The sequence below is a fragment of the Hyaena hyaena genome, unplaced genomic scaffold (assembly GCF_003009895.1).
Source record: "Hyaena hyaena isolate Hyena2069 unplaced genomic scaffold, ASM300989v1 scaffold_131, whole genome shotgun sequence".
NCBI lineage: Eukaryota > Metazoa > Chordata > Mammalia > Carnivora > Hyaenidae > Hyaena > Hyaena hyaena.
Window position 1 is genome coordinate 3214520 of NW_024080761.1, and position 17928 is coordinate 3232447.

Genomic DNA, 17928 nt, shown 5'->3' on the forward strand with positions numbered 1-17928 from the left:
TCCCCCCTTCTGGGGAGCAGAATAAGTACGGGGAGGGGGGTGTGTGTGACAGGGGACACCATGAGGTGGTGGCAGCCTCTGTGAGAGAGGCAGGCTGCTCAACCCAGAGCTGGGGGGGTAGGGGTGCCTTGTGCGCGGCTAATTAAACAGTGACTGAGATGAATCGGGGAGAGGCTGCTGCTTGCTAATTAAAGGTGCGGGCGTCTTGCCTGGCAAGGAGGGAAGGCGGCTCTGGAACCATGTCAAGAGGCCAGGCCAGCAAGGACAGTGCTGGCTCTGGGCATCCCTTCCATCCTCATGCCCTCTCAGCAGGGCCCCAGGGCCCCCTCCCCACTTCCCTATCTCTCCTTCCCACCTTGCCAGAGCCTGGGGCCTCGGACTTCCCCCTCCCCCCCAACCCAAATTGCTTTCCTGATAAGGGCCCAGGCGTTGGGGAGGAGCCTGCTGGTGCCCAGTGTCTGGGCTGGAGGTGGGCATCATTCAGAGCCTCTGAGGTGCTTTCTGTCGCCTACTCCCAAGACCCCCGAGTTGGGCGATGAGCTCGACCGAGCTGAGAGGTTGGCTGTTGTGGACGAGACCCCAAGATGACTTTTAGACTCACAGATTCTGAGACTCACAGGGGCTTTGAGGGCTACCCCGTGACCCTGCTGTTGCAGCACCTGCTGTAGCTGGGTCCTGCTTTGCCCCGTATGCCCTGGGGGGTGAGAGACAGAGACAGAGATTGAGAGAAGGCCTTCCTTTCTGGTCTCAGTACACGAGTCTAGAAAAGAGGATCAGAACCGAGGATCTGTGGTCCCCAGAGATTCCTGTATAGTGGACAAAAAGACCCCAAAGTGCTCGTGCTGGCCCTGCGTCCACTCAAGGCAGGAGGTGGCTCAGTGGCTAAGAGCATGGGCTCCAGAGGAGGTCCAAGCCCCAGCCCCACCTTTTGGGGGTTGTGTGACCTTGAACGAGGTAGCTAATTGCTCCATGCTTCGGTTTCCTCGTCTGCAAGCCTGAGGATGGTAATGCTTCCTCCTCACAGGGTCACTGAGGGGATCAAGAGAGATGACCCAGGTGAGCTACTGAATGCAATGTCTGCTGCTCGGAACAGCCCCAGAAAATGTCAGTCATTAGTATTTGAAATCCCCAGCCCTGGGCAGGTGTGGCCTGGTGCCCACCTCTCTTCCCTGTGACCTCCTAGTTGACACCACAGCTGCAGCCCTCTGGGGGTGATTCTATCGGATACAGGGAGAGCAGGTCACCCTTCACAGCAGGGCTCCTGTGCCCTCTCTGACCCCCATGACCGTCGGAGGGAAGTAGAAGAGCAAAGAAGAAAACAGAGTGGGTGCGCAGAAACCGAAGTGACCTGCCCAAAGTCATGTGGCTCAGAAAGGGACAGAGACAGCCCCAGTTCCTGGAGTGGGAGACGATGGGGTCAGGGGTCCCCTGGTGACACCTGCTGAGCTTCTGGTGGACGCCAAGTCCTGAGCCAACCATCCTGGACGCAGGGGAACCGGACACTCACTCTGCCTTTGAGAGGCCCTGGTGCGGAAGAGGAAGAAAGCCCAACAATAACAGGGGTGCCAGGCAAACGCGGGGAGCATCTGGGTGCATGCTCCAGCGTCCCTCCACGTGAGGGGCTGAGAGCTACTGCTTTGGCTTGGAGCTCGATTTGAAAGCAAAGGTTCTGCTTCTCTTTGGAGGGTAAAATCAGCACGGTGGGGGGGGGGGTGCGGCTGGAGAGGGTTGGTAGAGCCTCTCTGGTGCTCCCAGGAGCATCTTCCACAAAGGGGGTCAGATACTCTGCCCTGGGAAGTGTCAGGTGGTCCCTGATGCCTAAGGCGCCTGGTTCTGGGGTTTGGGGGTCTGTCTCTTGAGGAATCTGGGAGTCCCAGGCAGTGCGGTTTCAGGCACTATACCATCCAGGACCCTGGCAAGAATCCATGCATGTCCTAGAGGGGCTGTGAGTGTCCCTTTCAGGTGGCCAGGCACTCACCAGGAGGGAGGCTTTGCACTGCCACACAAGGCAGTAGGGAAAGGATGCAGTGCCCATAAGGGGCCCAGAGACAGTAGAAACCTTTTCCGGCTGAGAAATTCAAGGTCATTGGCCCTGAGGCTGGGTGTCTGGGCCTTAGGCAGCCAGCCCAAAGCAGGCAGGGATGAGTGCAAGGTCACTGGCCTTGGGGGTTATGTCTCCCTCCTCCCTCCTCAGAGATCAGTACTCAGCCAGAGGAATGGGGCAGAGGGCCCCGGCAGGTGTAGCCACAAGGAAGCTTGAGCAAGCAAAGCTAGCAGCTCCTTAAAAACACACCCTGCTTCTCAGCCTCCCCAGGGCCCCCTGCGCCCTGGCTGGGCCAAATGCTGGTCTGGGGTGCCCTCTGGTGGCCACTTGGGGGCAGCGGCAGAAGCAGCCCAGGTTTAAGGGTGGACGGTCAGACGGGGAAGACTTCAGAGTGAACCACTTCTCCCACCGCACAGATAGCAAAACCAAGGCCTGGGGCTGCGAGGGTGGCGGGAGGGGTGCGGTGGGGGAGTAACTTGCCCAAGGTCATGCAGAAAGTCCGTGGCCAGGCCCAGAACAGAACCCAGGTCTCCTTCTGCACCAGTGACTGTTGTTGGTGGGTCTCAAGGCATCCCCATCAGGGGAGGGAAGACTGAGTGTCCCAGAGGCTCACTCTCCAGTGACCATGGACAACTGGAACAGCAGGTACCTGAGCAGCTGTGTGATGGGGAATGCAGCGCGTCCCCTCTCTGGCCTTGGGTTCCTCGCCTCTAAAACCTGGAGCTCATGGCAAGGAGCATGGGAACTGGGGTCCCTCTCATATGCTGCTAGTAGTGAGTGAGGCTATAACCAGACAACCTTTCAGGGAAGCCTAAAATGAGCCTTCCTACAGCGTGTATTGGTTATCATTCCTAATGGTGAAAGACTGGATGCCTCTTGCCCCTGAGACCAGATATAAGACAATGATGTCCACTCTTGCCACTTTTAGTCAACATTGTATGGGAATTTCCAGCCAGGGTACTCAGACAAGAGGGAAATATGGCATCCAGATTGCAAAGGGAGAAGTAAAACTATCTCTATTTCAGATGACATGATCTTGTCCCTTCCAGGGGGACAAGAAAATCCTAAGGAATCCACACACAAACATTTAGAACTAAAAAATGAGTTTAGCAAGGTTGCAGGGTTCAAGATGAATATACAAAAAAAGCCAACCGAGTCTCTGTGTACTTGACTTGCAATGAACACTTCGAAATATAATTAAGAAATTAATTCTATTTATACTAGCATCAAAGAGAATAAAGTGCTTACAAATATTTTTAAAAAAGAAGTGTAAAACTCATACTCTAAAAATTACAAAATACTGTTGACAGAAATTAAAGTAGACCTAAATATATGGAAAAGCATCCCATGTTCATGGATCTGAAGACCCAATATTGTTAAGATGGGAAGACTCCCAAAATTGATCTTCAGATTCAACACCACCCCCAACAAAATTCAAACTTGCTTCTTTGCAGAAATTAACAAGCTGATCTTAAATTTCTTAGGGAAATTCAAGTGACATCAAATAGCCAAAACAATATTGAAAAAAGAAGAACATTGTTGGAGGACCCATAGGAAGCTTTCTACAAAGTTACAGTAGTTAAAACAGTGTGGTACTGACATAAGAATAGACATATAGGTTAACAGAATGGAACGGGAGCCCAAAAATAAACCCTCACATTTACAGTCAATTGATCTTCAACAAGAGTACCCAGACTGAGCCTGGGTGGCTCAGTCAGTTAAGTGTCTGACTCTGACTCTTGATTTTGGCTCAGGTCATGATCGTGGGATCATGGGATTGAGCCCCGCATCAGGCTCCATGCTGAGCGTGGAGCCCTCTTGAGATTCTTTCTCTCCTTCTCTTTCTCTGCCCCACACCCCCTCAAAATAAAGAAGTAAACTTAGAAAAAGAAAAGAAAAAAAAAGAGTGCCTAGATAGTTCAGTGGGGAAAGGATAGTCTTTTCAACAAATGGTGCTAGGGCAACTAGACATCCACACTGACAAAAAAAAAAAAAAAAAAAAGGAGGCTGGGCACCTTCCTCGAACTGGACACAAAAATTAACTCAAAATAGATCTTAGACCCAAACATAAGAGTTAAAACTATAAAACTCTTAGAAGAAAGCACAGGCCTGACTCTTAGTGACCTAGGATTATTCGGTAATATGACACAAAAGCAAAGCACCAAAAGAAAAGAAAAACAAGGTAAATTGGACATCATCAAAATAACAAACTTCTGTGCTGCAAAGGACATCGTCAAGAAAGTGAAAGACAGGGCGCCCGGCTGGCTCAGTTGGTAGAACCTGCAAGTATTGGTCTTGGGGTTGTGAGCTCGAGCCGACATTGGGTGTAGAGATTACTTAAAATAAAATCTTAAGAAAAAAAGTGAAAAGACATAGAACGTGAGAAAATATTTGTAAACCATATATCTGATAAGGAATTGTAACCAGAATACGTAAAGGACTCTTACAACTCAGTAATAAAAGACAAGTAACCCAATTTAAAAGTGGGCAAATGATCTGAAGAAACATTGATCCAAAGAAGATATACAAAATGGTCCATAAGCTCGTGAAAAGATACTGAAAATCACTAGCCATCTGGGAAATGCAAATCAAAACCATGAGATGCTACTTCACACACAGTAAGTTTGCTATAATCAAAAAAGACAGTTAACAAAAAGTGTTGGCAGGAATGTGGAGAAATCAGAACCCTCACACACTACTGGTAGGAAAGCGAACAGTGCAGGTACCTTGAAAAACCTTCTGGGAGTTCCTCAAAAGATTAAATAGAATTAACCACGTGACCTAGCACTTCTGTACCTGGGAGGTATAGATCCGAGAGAAGTGAAAATATATGTTTACCCAAAAACTTACATGAATGTTTGCAGATGCATTATTCATAATAGCCAAGAAAGTAGAAACAATCCAAGTAGCACATTAACTGATGAATGGATAAATAAAATGTGGTCTATCCACACACAGAAATATTATTCAGCAATAAAAAGGAAAGAGGTATGGATACGTGCTATGACATGAGTAAACCCTGAAAACATATTCTAAGTGAAAGAGGTCAGTCATAGAAGATCACACACTATGGTTTCACGTATAAGAGATGTGCATATCAGGTAAACCTTGCAGACTTTTTATAGCAGTGACTGCCTAGAGCTAGGGGGAGGGGCCTGGGGAGAAATGGGTATGGGGTTCTTTCTGGGATGATGAAAATGTTCTGAAATTGATGGTGGTGATGATTGCACAACTCTGAATACACTATTGAAAAACTATTGAACTGTGTGTCTCAAATGGGTGAATTGTATGGTAAGTGAATCACACCTCAATAAAGCTGTTAAAAAAAAAACAACAAAAAAACCTTTTCTTTGGACCCATGACTCTACTTCCAGAAATTTCTTCTAAGAATTACTCAAGTGCATAAAAAGATATGTATAAAGATTTCCATCACAGTATTGTTTGTGACAGCAAAAGCATGACGGGGGGACCGGTCAGTTATGTTCAACCCCGGGATGAACAATGGAATCATTAAAAAAATAATAATAAAAAATGAGAGTCACTTTACTAAAATGGACAAGGTCGAATACTGTCATGTTAAAAAAAAAAGTTACAAAATACATCTATAGATTAAAAGGAGGTTAAAAGATTTTTTTAAGACAAAATTACAGTATCTAGGGATGCACACTGAGTGATAACTAACAAGAAAGTGATGACCTTAAAAGTCAGGATAACAGTGGGGTGCCTGGCTGGCTCATTCAGTGGACCATGATTCTTGATCTCTGGGTCATGAGTTCAAGGCCCATGTTGGGCATAGAGCTTACTTTAAAAAAAGAAAAAAAAAAAAAGGGAGGCTCCTGGCTGGCTCAAGGTCAGTAGAGCATGTGACTCCTGATCTCGGGGTCATGAGTTCAAGGTCCATGCTGGGAGGAGAGATTATGAAAGAAAAATGAAAGAACAAAAGAATGGAAGGAAGGAAGGAGAGAGGGAGGGAGGGAGGAAGGAAGGAAGAAGGAAAAAAGAAAAAAAGAAAAAAAAAAGGCTAATGGTAACTCTTTGTGGCGGGGGGCAGGGCAAGGGGCCGCCACGCTGAAGGCTTCTAGGGTGGGTGGCTGGTGGAGTTCTTCACCTGCGCAGTGGCTCCAAAAGTGTTTGCCTTATAATAATATGTCAAATTGAACATTTATTTTGTATGGGCTCTCTGTGTCATATTTTGTAACAAAAAAGTTAAAAATCAAGTATACCCATTTCAATTTTTAAAGCAAATGTCATAAGATTCGATTCTTGTAAAAACAATCTATATCTATATGTGCATATGCACAAAAAAACAGCCGGAAGTTTGGGATTTGGGATGCTCTTAATTTATACTTTTCTGAATTTTTGCTTTTTTCCCTCCTGCAATGAACACGAATTACTTTTACAGTCAGAAACAACAACAACAACAACAACAACAATAACAAAGGTATTTGCTGTGTCTGGGGCATCTATGGCACTCTGACATTGTATAGCCAGAAAAGTAGACACTGGGGCGCTGGAAGACTGCACGGGGGGCTTCAGGAGACCAGGGCTCCTTGTCTGCTCAGCCCCCCAGGGCTTAGCTGAGACCCCAAGGCCAGCATCCCCCGAGGCTTCCTGGGGACTCAGCCGGTCGGGTAGCTGGTGGCAGCTGCCTTTTGGCTGTCCCCCCTCTCCCCCCCGCCCCCGTGCTCCAGACACGGGGAGTGCAGTTCTGACCCTGCAAACCTGATGGAGGCCACTCTGCTCCTATCTGTACAAGCTTCCTATTGTGGGCCAGAGGGAGAAGCCCTGGGCAGAGGGTGCGGGGGGTGGTGGCAGGGTCTCATTCTGGCTGGCTCTGCTACTAGCAGCACAAAATCCCATAATAATGAGCTAAATGAGCACTTTATATATATATAAGCCATTTGTGGTAGGTGGATTACATAGCTGGTTTTATGGAGCCTTCCCAATGACCTGAAGCCACGGGTGAGATCATCTTCATAGTACAGATGGGGCAAACTGAGGTCTGGGGAGCCCCATGACTGAGCCCAGGGGCTGGGAAGCCCGGGTGCCTGGGGAAGTCACTACCACGAGGCTGGGCTTAGCCAGACCCTTTGCATGCCCAGCCTCAGAGGCTTCTCCCAGGAGTCCAGGAAGGCGGCTGCCCTGGTACTGCACATGAGGACACGGAGGTTGACAGAGAGAAGCCACCTGTCCATGTCCCACGGCGACTATGGGGTGGGGGTGGGGGGCTGGCGCAAAGGCAGAGACTCTCAGAAGCTCCACCAGGCAGCCTCTAGTTGCTGCGAGAGGCCCCGGGTACGCTGCCCACCTCCGTGGGCTGGCTCCTGGTACACTTAGTAGTTACTGAACTACAACCTAGGGAGCGTGTGGGGCAGAGGCGAAGGTGCGTTCTTTCCTTTGCTCCTCTCTCAAAACTATAAATCTTCAACCTATTTAAAGCCTGGAGATGGGAGACCCGGAGACATGAGTGACAGGCTGTGAAGGCATGGGGGGGCATGGGGTGCCTCCCCTGCATGGTCCAGAGCAGCCGGGTGTGGCTCTCCTGACAGTGCAGCCAGCCCCCTTTCCCATCACAGGGGCTCTCCAGTGAAGCCAGCCTGCCTCCCGCAGAGCTCCCCAGCCCCCACTGTAGTGTGTACTTTCCTAGCAGGACACTGAATGTCAGGGCAAATTGCCAAGGACAGCTGGGGAGGGGGTCTCAGGGGATCTGTAACCCTCCACTGCCTCCTCAGTAGCCCCAGCTCAAGATTATCCCAAACCCCTCCAAAAGTTCAGCCAGCTCATGTTGGCGAGCTCATCATGGACAGAGGGCCAGGCCACTGGCAACAAGAGGGGCTGCTTCTTTGGGCACCTACCACCTGCCAGGCACCAGCTATATGAAACCGGCACCATGCCTCATAAAGCCCTTTCAATACATCATATCTGCCTCATTTTGCAGAAGAGGTAATGGGGGCTCAGATAGGTGGAGTGACTTGTCCAAAGTTGCACAGCCAGGAAGTCTCAGAGTTCCTGATAGCCAATTTCAACGGAGCGGAGACAGAGGGATGGGTCACCCAGGACCCTTCGGAGGGAGAGCCAGGACCCACCAGGGAGGGGAGGTGTGGAGAAGGGAGCACCTGTGTCATGAGCTCTGACTCCCTTGGGACATGACTTATTCATCAATCCATTTGTTCTCTGTTTATGCATTGGACCCTCCCCACATGCCAGGGTCTGCTGGGCATTGAGGACTCCGGTAAACCCGGCTCATCTGTGCTCTCACAGAGCTCATGGCCTAGCAGAACCGAAAGGGAAAGTGAGGCAGGAAGTGGCCACCACCTGCTTGGGTCTGCTAGTGTTTACTGAAGGCCTACTATGGGCCAGGCCCAGTGCTGGGAACCAAGAGCACCGAGTACACAACAAGCACGAGGCTCTTGTCCTCCTGAAGCAAACATTCCAGCGGTTCCCAGCTCCCAACCTCCAGCCACCCTGCCTGCACGCCCCCCCAGCCCTGAACACGATGGGAATTTCTCTGGGGGTTGGTTCTCTGTGAGCCACACTGGGGCCTGCTTCTGAGCTGCTGGGCAGGCATCCAGGAAGGGCAGGGAAGCCTAGTCAGTGCCTTCCCTAGGAACGAAATCAAGGCCCTGGGCAGGCCAGACTCATTCAGCGGAATCTGGGGTCATCCCAGACTGGACTGCACAACTGGAAGGCCAACAAGGGCCAGCCATCCACGGGGTAGCCAAACTCCCTGGGGCCGGGGACACAGCGACTCTCACTGGGCGGAGGCCCCTCGCCAGCGGGCACGCAGGCCTTACCACGCCTGTGTTCCTTTGCTCCCCACTGACAGCAAACGGGCTGAGAGGCAGCATTATGGCAGTCGGTTCCGGCCACTCTGACATCAGGTCCATTTCACGGCCTAGGAAATGGAGAGACAGGGCCGGGGAAGGGCTGGGCCGAGATCACACCAGCCCATGGCACAGGCAAAATATGAACCAGGGACTGCCGGCCCTCTCCACCACCTTGCACGTCAGGAAGCCACCAGCAAGGGTGGGCACATCTACCCCCACGCTGGCAGTGCCGATGGCTCTTTAGCGAGGGCACCGCATGAGCTGCAAGCACAGAGGGAAACTCCTTTCCTTTTTTATTTAAAAAAAATGTTTTTTAATATTTATTTTTGAGAGAGAGACAGGGAGACACAGAATGTGAAGCAGGCTCCAGGCTCCGAGCTGTCAGCACAGGGCCTGACACAGGGCTCGAACTCACGAGCCGTGAGATCATGAGCTGAACTGAAGTCAGGGGCTTTACAGACAGAGCCACCCAGGCGCCCTGAGAAACTCCTTTCCTAGGCCTCCCCATGGTGGTGGTTTTATTTTTTGTGTTTGTGTCTGTGTTTCTAAATGCTCGACCTTTGCTGTCACCTGAGCTGTTAAACGTGCAAGGCCCCTCTCAGTGGCAGAGCGCAACCCTGTCTCAGCAGCCAAAAAGCTGGATCTACATTTTTAGGTGGAATTTAATTTTTGTGAAAAAAAAATTCTTAACATTTATTTATCTTTGAGAAAGAGAACATGAATGGGGGAGGGTCAGCGAGAGGGGGACAGAGGATCTGAAGCAGGCTCTGAGCTGACAGCAGAGAGTCTGATGCAGGGCTCAAACTTACGAACCGTGAGATCATGAGCTGAAGTCAGACTCTTAACGGACTGAGCCACCCAGGTGTCCTTTAAGCAGAATTTTAAAAACTGCCAAATCAGGGAGCCTGGGTGGCTTAGTCCGCTAAGCATCTGACTTTGGCTCAGATCATGATCCATGGTTCATGAGCTTGAGCCCCGCATCAGGTGAGCACAAGCCCTGCTTCAGGTAAAACATGAGCCCCTGGTGAGCTCCACTTCTCTCTTTGCCCCTCACTCACCTGCGCTCTCTCTTTCTCTCAAAAAAGTATTGCACAGGGGCGCCTAGGTGGCTTAGTCAGTTAAGCGTCCGACTTTTGCTTAGGTCATGATCTCACAGTTTGTGGGTTTGAGCCCCGCATCGGGCTCTGTGCTGACTGCTAGCTCAGAGCCTGGAGGCTGTTTCAGTCTGTGACTCCCTCTCTCTCTGACCCTCCCCTGCTCACACTGTCTCTCTTTCTCTCTCCTTGAAATTAAAAAAAAAAAAAAGCATTGCACATGTACACAAGATGAATGCACAAAAATCAACTGTATTTCTATATACTAGCAATGAATAATCTGAACAATCTGAAATGAAATTAAGAAAACAATTCCATTTATAATAGCTTCAAAAGAATAAAATACTTGGGGTGCCTGGGTGGCTCAGTCGGTTGAGTGTCTGACTTCGGCTCAGGTCATGATCTCACAGTTTGTGGGTTCGAGCCCCGCATTGGGCTCTGTGCTGACAGCTCAGAGCCTGGAGCCTGTTTCAGATTCTCTGTCTCCCTCTCTCTCTGCCCCTCCTCCACTCATGCTGTTTCTCTCTGTCTCAATAATAAATAAAAAGCATTAAAAAAAAAGATTTAAAAAAATAAAATAAAAATAAAAACTGCCAAATCCCCTTGCTAAAAAGAGAGAGTCAAAATAGAAGGATGAAAAAAAAATAGGAAAAAAGCTAAATTATTAAGACAATATCATATAGCCATTAAATAACTTTAAAGAACATTTTAACTGTGAGAAAACATTTCACCATATAACATAAGGCAGGGGGTAAAGCCAGCTATAGAGTATTATCATAATTAAAAAATATACTTATATGCATATGTATGATCCATATAGAAAAACAGGACTGGAGAGAAATATAACAAAGTAGCAGTGACAGTTATCTCTGGGCAGCGAGATGACAGATGACTTTCATTTTCTCCTTTGCACCTTAATGTAGTTCCCCAATTTTACAATGAGTATGAATTGCTTTTATAATTAGACATAAAGCAGAAAGGCAGAGAAGGGGTTGCCCTTGCCCAGGCTCGTCCCCTCCACCTCCACCCACCCTCCACACGCAGCTGGGTGGCCTCTGGGCTCCGTCCTTACTGACCTGCCCAGCACTGGCCAGAGCTGAGGGACCCCGGCCAGGCCACTGGAGGCTGTGGGCAGCCGGCACAGAGATCGGGGGATTCACCAGCCGTCTCTGGCCACGGAGGAACCAGCAAGGGGACACTGCCCTGCCTGGGCCCTCCGGAAGGGTCAATGCAGGCTGTAAATTTCCTGGCCAGGGACACTGGGATTTGATGCTCTCGGGGGCTGCGAATCAGAGCATTCATTATCTGCTGTGTGAGAGAAGTCGTCTTCTTTGTTCCTTGCATTTCTTTCAGGGCTGCTGAGTGCAGCAGGAAGGCTGGAGGACAGCTGGCCTTTGTCACCCTCTCGCTGTGGGCTCAGGCAGCCTCTCGGCTTGCCCACACAGGACTGGGGTGCCTGACCCACCTGGCCTCCCTGGGCCCTTCTAACTAACCTGAGGGGTAAGGGCCCAGGGTTGCTGGCCTGCACTCACCCTCCCGGGTTACTGTGCTCCACAAGCTACTCTGCTTTCCTCTGGTGCTGCCCCCTCCTGTCCCACCCAATCTCACCCACAGGGGCTGGACTAAGGCAGAGTTTCCAGAGAAGGGCCTCCCTGCTCTCTGGAGCTGTAGATTTGGGCAGGTTCCAAGAATGGTGCCCTCACTTCCTTCCAGCTGAGATCTTAGCCACCCCCTCCCTGTTCTGGAAGCTTCCGCCCTCCTCCTGGGCTATTTTAGCAATCAGGTCACCCGTTGGCTCACTCTGAGCTTGCGGTCAATTAAAACCCACAGGCCCTTTTCACAGAAATGGTGGTATCTCTCCCTCCTCCAGACGCTGCCCAAGTCAGGGTCCTCAGGATGAAAACGGCATGACTCGGCGGTCCTCCCGTAAGGGGGCCCTTGCTCTGGGGCTAAGGTCATGAGCTATTTCCATGCCCACTGTGGCCGGCACCCCGTGAGGGTGGCTGACAGCAGGAAGGGGGAGCTGGTCACAAGGACATTTGGATGGCCTGAACACCTATGTGTCCCCACGCTGTACCCTGCTGCCGCTAGACATGCAGCCCTCCCTCTGGTCCTCCTGGTACTAGGCAGGGAGCCAATTCTCACTTAAAGGGGAGCTGAGTGACCTCCAAAGGTCATCGTGTGTAATCTCCAAAGGCTGAGAGGGACCCTGGGGTGTCCCAGCAAAGCCCAAATCCACCTCAGCCGCACTGGGCACTTCCCATAGGGCCTGGCACACATGGCCACTGGCCCAGGCTGCCAAAAAGGTTCTTGTGATGAAGACTGGGGAGGCTTCCCAGCCTCATCCCGACATAGCAGGTGCCCAAAACCCCACACGAAGCCTGTCTCTTTAAGTCCATGCGTGTTCTGCTCAGAGCAGCTGAGGATTATGGCCCCCTGGTCCCCTGCTTCAGCTAAACCCTGGCCAGCAGCATGTGGAGCCCTTCGGCTGAAGACCCCGGTTCAGTTCCCATCCTTCCTTCCCACAGGCATCTGACTGAGCTCAGGCTCTTCCTGGCTGGGCCAGAGTCAGGGGGCGGACCACGAGCAGAGCACCTGCGGTGGGGGACCCCGACTCTGCCCTGGGAAGCAAGACAGCAAACAGGAGAAGGATTGTAGGGATGCCAGGGTGGCTCAGTTGGTGAAGCGTCCGACTCTTGGTTTCAGCTCAGGTCACGATCCCACAGTTTACGGGTTCAAGCCCACATTGGGCTCTGCACTGTCAGAGTGCTTGGTGTTCTGTGTCTCCCTCGCTCTCTGCCCCTCCCCCACTCACATTCTCTTTGTCTCTCAAAGTAAATAAACTTAAAAAAAAACCTTAATATTGACAATAAACTATTTGTAAAAAAAAAAAAAAGAATATTTTACCTTTAAAGCATTAACTCTAGTTCTAGAAATATAGCCAAAATAAATAATCATGCATGTAAAAAAAAAAACACCAAAACTTAATAAATAAATGGATATTTAAAAAAATAAAATAAAATAAAAAAATCAAGTTTATTTTTTAAGAAAGGAGAAAGAATGCAACTGCAGGGGCCACTGAGAGCAGCGGGGAGACAGAGGCCCCGCCTGGCGGAAGCCCGGAGGAGCGGGGCACAGGCCAGGAACTGACGAAAGCTGGCGTGTGGCGGCGGCAGTGCTGTCCAGTGGGAACAGAGCACAAGCCACACTTGGAATGGACAATTTTCTAATAGCCACAATAAAAACGGTAAAAAGAAAGTCTCAGTCGGTTGAGTGTCCCACTCTTGATTTCACCTCAGGTCATGATCCCAGAGTCATGGGATTGAGCCCCGCATTGGGCTCTGTGCTGACAGTGTGGAACCTGCTTAAGATTCTCTCTGACCCTCTCCCTCGCTCCCCTCCTCACATGCTCATTCTCCTTTAAAATAAATAAATAAATAAATAAATAAATAAATAAATAAATAAATAAATAAAACAGGTGGGGCACCTGGGTGGCTCAGTCAGTTAAGCAGCCAACTTAACTCAGGTCATGATCTCATAGTTTGTGAGTTCGAGCCCCACATCAGGCTCTGTGCTGACAGTCCAGAATCTGGAGCCTGCTTTAGATTCTGTGTCTCCCTCTCTCTGTGCCCCTCCCCTACTCATGCTCTGTCTCTCAAAAATGAATAAACCTTAAAAAAAATTTTTTAAAGGTAAAAAGAAGTGAAATTAATTTCAATAACGTATTTTGTTTAATCCAATATATTAAAAATACTATCTCAACATATAATAAATATCTGGGTGCCTGGGGGACTCAGTTGGCTAAGAGTCTGACTGATTCTTGGTTCCAGCTCAGGTCATGGTCTCACAGTTCATTCGTGAGTTTGAGCCCCGTGTCGCGCTCTGCACTGACAGCGTGGGGCCTGCTTGGGACTCTCCATCTCCCTCTTTCAATCTCTCAAAAATAAATTAAAAAAATTTTTAATTAAAAAAATAAACATAGTCAATATAAAATTATTAATGAGGTATTTTATGCCCTCTTTTGGACTAGAGCTTTGAGAGCCAGCGTGTATTCTATATGGACAAGCACATCTCAGCTCGGACTGGCCACATTGCAAGTGCTTAGCAGCCCCATATGGCCAGTGGCCACTGGCTGGCACAGCACAGCAGGGCTGCAGGGAGCTGAGCAAAGGGGAGGTGTGAGGTGAAGTCAGAGAGGCAGGCGGGTCATGCTGGGTTTTATTCCAAGAGCTTTGAGAAGCCACAGGAGGGCTTTAAGCAGGGGTGTGATGTGATCCATTGTTGTCTTTCAGAGGCTGACTCTGGCCACTTGCAATGCTTCAGAGCAGATGAGACTGGCTGCCCAGAGAGAGGCCCTGGTCAGGGCCAAAGGTGGCCTGTGCCTTGGTGAAGGCAGCCACGGTGAGGTCCAGGGAACACAGGAGAGGCCCTGGAGAGGCAGTGAGACAGGGAGATAGGCCTTGCCATCTGCGTTTTCCCTCCCTCTCTGCCAAAATTCTTCGCAAGTAACCCTGTCTCAACAGTTGCCTCCCTTCCAGGAAGAGATCTGCATGGTGGCTATTTAATAAAGCCTAAAGGAACTCAACCAGAAACATGTTGCCAAGGGCCCAGAATTGAAACAGCTGCCACTTTCTGTATCCCATAGAATCACCCAAGAAAAGATACATCTTCTAGATGCTCGTATCATATAATAATCAACTGGTCTCTGGGGCTGACCTGCATGGGTTTGAATCCCCGCTGCCCTCTAATTAGCTGTGTGACCCCAGAAAGATACTTGACCCCTCTGGGCTTCTGTTTCCTCATCATATACTGGATGTGTGAATGATCTCGATCTCTGGGGGTGACCAGGAGGAGAAGTTAATGGGTTTATACCCTATATACTATATAAGGGCTTAGGGTAGTGCCTGACACATAGGGGGCACTCATTACAGTTATCATCCTGCTACTATTCTTGTTATTGTTAACAGACCAGACAACTAAGGTACAGGGACAGGAAGGGACCTGTTTAATGTCACACAGCAAACCTAAGGCGGAGCAGGAAGCAGAATCTAAATTTTCTAGTTTCTGGCTCTTATGGCTGCCTCACAATGGAAACTGCTGGCTGTGCCTTCATTCAGACATTTACCATGTTCTCCCCTTGTGCCAGACACCAATGCTGGCAGCTTGAGGGGACACTAAGATGGTGCAAGCCTCACGTCTACAAAATCAAGGCTTTCCCGCTGAGAAGAGAAAACCTCTTTCTCAACCACCCTGGGCCACAGGGGAAGAAAATCTTATTCAATGCGGACAGAGCTATATGCCGATTCCAGCGCAGTCAACAGTGCTGGCCTGAGAATTAGGAGAGCCCAGGCTGAGCCACCTCTGCCTGACCCGCTCTGTGACGTGGGCAAAGGGCTTCACCTCTCTGATCTCAGCACCCCTGGTTGAATGGATGTGAACAATGTTAACTGAGCCCCTACTCTGTGAAGTCACAACTCCAAACTGCTCACATTCTGGAGAAAAGGAACTAATTGCCAGTCAGATGGAGATGTGGCCTCCATGTACATAGTTCCTACAGCCCAGATTTTTTCCGGAACATTCTTGACTGACCCATTCATCTCATAAGAGGTATGTGCACACTGGACCACACATCCAAACTTTTAAAATATAACTGGACGCTATAACAAAATTATGAGAGTCTGGTTCCCAAGATTTCACAGACCAATAACATTTCTAAAGAAACATTGGGGAACCTGCAAAGGACTGAACATTTGTTATTCTGCCAAGGAAGGGCCTTAAAACCAAATAACAAATGGTGTGGGGAAAACCAGATACCCACGCAAAAGAGCAAAACTGGGCCTTTATGTTACCACACACAAAGATCACCTCAACATGGATTGAAGACTTAAATGTGGCACCTGAAACTATAAAACTCCTAGAAGAACACATAAGAGAAAAGCTCCATAACATTGGTGTTGGCAGTGATTTCTTGGATATGATGCCAAAAGTACAGACAACAAAGGCAAAACTGGACAAGTGGGACTCCATCAAACTAAAAAGCTTCTGGGGGCACCTGGCTGGCTCAGTCGGTAGAGAGTATGTGACTCTTGGTGCCGAGTTCAAGACCCATGTAGGGCATAAAGCTTACTTTAAAAAAAGTTTTTAAAAAAGGTGCGCCTGGGTGGTTTAGTCAGTTAAGTGTTAGACTCTTGGTCTCGGCTCAGGTCATGGTCTCATGGTTTGTGAGATTGAGCCCCGTGTCAGGCTCTGCGCTGACAGCACAGAGCCTGGTTGGGACTTTCTCTCTCCCTCTTTCTCTTCCCCTCCAATGCTTGCGCACACATGCACATGCTCTGTCTCTCCAAATAAAACAAAATAAAATAAAATAAAATAAACAGAAAAATAATTTTTTAAAAAGAAACAATTAGCAAAACAAAAAGACAATCTAGGGGCGCCTGGGTGGCTCAGTTGGTTAAGCATCCGACTTCGGCTCAGGTCATGATCTCCCGGTTCGTGGGTTTGAGCCCTGCATCGGGCTCTGGGCTGACAGCTCAGAGCCTGGAGCCTGCTTCAGATCCTGTGTCTCCCTTTCTCTCTCTACCCCTCCCCTGCTCACGCTCTGTCTCTCAAAAATAAATAAATGTTTAAAAAAAAAAAAGACAATCTACAGAATGGGAGAAAGTATTTGCAAACCGTGTATCTGGTAAGGGTTATTATCCGAAATATACAAGGATCTCCTAACAACTCAATGGCAAACAAACTAAAAACCTGATTTAAAAATGGGCAAAGAACCTGAATGGACATTTCTCCAAAGAAGACATACAAATGGTACATCTCTAATCATTAGGAAAATGGAAATCAAACCACAATGAGATATCACCCCACGTATGTTCAATGGCCGTTATCAAAAAGACAACAGACAAACGTTGGAGGCTGTGGAGGAAAGAGAACCCATGTGCACTGTTGGTAGGAATGTAAAATGGTGCAGCTGCTAGGAAAAACTGTGTGGGGGTTCCGACAAAATTAAAAATAGAACTACTATATGAGCCAGCAGTCCCACCTTTGGTATTTATCCAAAAGAACTGTAATCAGGATCTCAAAAAACGTTATCTCCCCTCCCACGGGCGCTGCAGCATTATTCTCAACAGCCAAGAGGTAGAAACAACGTGCATGTCCCCCGATGGATGAACAGGTAATGAAAATGTGGTCTGTCTGTACAGTGGAATATAATTCAGCCATAAAAAGGAAGGAAATTCTGTCACGTGCTACAACGTGGATGCATCTTGAGGACATTATGCTAAATGAAATAAGCCAGTCACAGAAGGACAAATCCTGCATGATCACACATGTAGGAGGGATCTGACGTGGTCAAACTCAAACTCACAGAAACAGAAAGTGGAGTGTGGTTCCCAGGGACGGGGGAGAGGAGAAACGGGGGCTGCTGGCCAACGGGTACAGAGTTTCAGTCACATGAGATGAATACGTACTAGGGATCTGCTATCCAACATCGTGCATTTAGTTAGCAATACTGTACTACACACTTAAAAACTGGTTAAGAGAGTGGTGCCTGGGTGGCTTAGTCAGTCAGGCATCCAACTCTTGGTTTCGGCCCAGGTTAATCTCATGGTTCGTGGGTTCAAGCCCCATGGTGGGCTCTGGGCTGACAGCTCAGAGCCTGGAGCCTGCTTCAGATTCTGTGTCTCACTTTCTCTCTGCCCCTCCCCTGTTCATGCTCTCTCACTCTCTCTCTCTCTCTCTCTCAAATAATAAATAATTATTTTAAAAAATTAAAAACAAATTTGTCAAGAGGGGCAGGTCTCATGTTGTATGCTTTTTACCACAATAGAAAAACAAATAGGGGGCACCAGGCTGGCTCAGTTTATGGAGCGTCTGACTCTTGATCTCAGGGTCAGTCATGAGTTCAAGCCCCATACTGGGCATGGCGCTCACTTTAAAAAAAACAAAATTCAGAGCAAAAAAAACA

At 48.9% G+C, this 17928-nt stretch overlaps 1 long non-coding RNA gene across 1 annotated transcript in view; it reads right to left on the bottom strand.

Moving 5' to 3' along the window:
• The window catches only part of LOC120235472, a 32668-nt gene that overhangs the window by 10407 nt on the left and 4333 nt on the right, over window positions 1-17928 (bottom strand). Inside the window, exon 2 of the long non-coding RNA XR_005529422.1 lies at window positions 8839-8939. This is a non-coding gene — a long non-coding RNA (uncharacterized LOC120235472). The remainder of the gene's footprint in view (window positions 1-8838; window positions 8940-17928) is intronic.